The following is a 2,150-nucleotide window of genomic DNA, read 5'->3' on the forward strand; positions in this document are numbered from 1 at the left end:
ATCATTTTATTCAGAGACAAGACAAGAAGAGCTACAAGGATGCTACAAACCCAAGCTATGTGATCCAGCAACGTCCCTCCTCCGTTCCTGCTCTGCTATTGGTTGGCTGTGGGGCAGCTGAAGGCTGTGATTGGCTCAGCTGGCTGTTCGTCTAGCTTAGCAGGAATGAGGACAGGATTTAATGGTTGGACACAGATGCTGTGAATGTGTCCAGGGAAGAGATTTCAAGGATGTTAACCCCTTGCTGCCTCACCTGTGCATGATGTGAACTCAAATCAGACGATTTATGGGTAATGGTTCGGGTCTCAAACACTAATGAAAAGGCATTATTGTTCATTTTAATTGTTTTATTTAGTCTTAATTAATGAATGTGTCAGGAACATGTCTGTCAATTCTATATTCACTCTAAATGAACAAGAATCCTAGAATCCAAGAATATTCATATATTTTTTTTCTTCTTTTTTTCTCTGAACTTTTTCACAGACGTGTATATTATATTTAATAATTGATATATCATTAGCCTACTATTTTTGGGTGCATCTCAAAGAGAAATGTTCAGATCATATTTAATCTAAAATTAATATGTGTGTGTGTGTGTGTGTGTGTGTGTGTGTGTGTGTGTGTGTGTGTGTGTGTGTGTGTGTGTGTGTGTGTGTGTGTGTGTGTGTGTGTGTGTGTGTGTGTGTGTGTGTGTGTGTAAATACAACACACACAGACACACATACAATAAACTATATAGTGCCGTCATGAAAATAATCCTACAATGCAAAAATCTAAATGGTCCTCACATCATTTTCTTTATTCAAACTACAGTATCTAAATTAAAGTAAATAATTACCCAGAATACCACAGCAACCACTTAGCAATTCTTTAGCAACCTGCCATAACCAGTACTTTAGAACGGCTTATTATTTTGAAAACAACTTTATTATTGTTATTATTAAATTATTTATTTTTAGATTAAATATGATAAGAACATTTCTTCTTGAGATGCACTTAAAAATAGTCGGCTAATGATATATACACAGTAATACACATGTATCCGTGAAAAAGTTGTGTAAGGTGTATAGGCTAAATGATCATAAAAAAGAATATTTACCTTCTTATCAAAGACTTTGAAGGCCATGCGTTCTGCATCTTGACATGTTTAGGCTCCTTCGTGGTACAGAGCCATAACCGCATGCCTTTACCTGTCAAAACAACATTTTATTATTAATATTAATATTATTAAAACGCATTTTATCCAACATGTGTGGGACAACTAATCCATGATTAAACCGAATTGTTGTCAAAAATTAATCCAAAAGATGGATGGATTATGAATGATGTCATTTTAAAAATGGGCTCAAGACCAAAGCACATCCGTTGTCTAATGTTTTGTAACAATTATTAAAATGTGTTCACTAGTTGGCTACACAATCTGCAGATGGCGTCGTTCATAAGCTATTTAAAATCTCTTCCTGTCAAACGCTGCCTTCTAGTGGCGACAGTGCGTTAGTGCTTATCCGCTCTAATCCTCTTATTTGTCTGTTTATAAAACACAAGCCAAACTGCTCTCAAATTAACTGTCTAACATGCTAAGAGGAGTAAATATAATCCTTAGTTACAAGATAATAAATGTAAGCAACACTCAGTGTACCATATGTGACTTTTTTTTTTTTTTACTTCACTTGCCCAAGTTTGATTTAATGTCCCTTCCAATGATTTTGTATTAGATTTTTCATTGCAAATCATATTATATACAAAACTTGAGTAATAAATAAATAAAAAAATAACGTTTGAAAAACTTTTCACATATTTCAGACATCCATAATTTTTGTTGTTTATTTACAGGCTATACCCACCGCAAGCATTACTTGTTTTTAGAAATCAACCTTTTTTTCAGTCGGTCTTAAAGGGGTGGTTGATTTTGATTTCACTTTTCTAATTTGAGTTAGTGTGTAATGTTGCTGTTTGAGCATAAACAACATCTGCAAAGTTATAATGCTCAAAGTTCAAAGCAAATGAAAGATATTTGCTTTTAAAGAAATTGCTTTGTAAGGACTACAACAAATGGCTGGTAGGACACGAGCTTCCTCCACCAACCCTAGAATTTACATAAACCCCGCCCCTGAACACGATTTATAGATTATCAAGACAGAATATGCTAA

The 2,150-nt window shown here is 34.4% G+C and overlaps 1 protein-coding gene across 1 annotated transcript in view; it reads right to left on the minus strand.

The window, feature by feature from the left end:
* Positions 1-1,190, minus strand: part of cUnh3orf18 (chromosome Un C3orf18 homolog) — an 18,977-nt gene extending 17,787 nt beyond the window's left edge. The window contains exons 1-2 of the mRNA XM_082136581.1: positions 1,100-1,190; positions 51-253 (exon numbers count right to left, since the gene is read on the minus strand). The gene's annotated coding sequence lies outside the window, so the exon portion shown is untranslated. The remainder of the gene's footprint in view (positions 1-50; positions 254-1,099) is intronic.
* Positions 1,191-2,150: the final 960 nt, after the last annotated feature.

Source organism: Leuciscus leuciscus (assembly GCF_965113295.1).
Source record: "Leuciscus leuciscus genome assembly, chromosome: 14".
Lineage (NCBI taxonomy): Eukaryota > Metazoa > Chordata > Actinopteri > Cypriniformes > Leuciscidae > Leuciscus > Leuciscus leuciscus.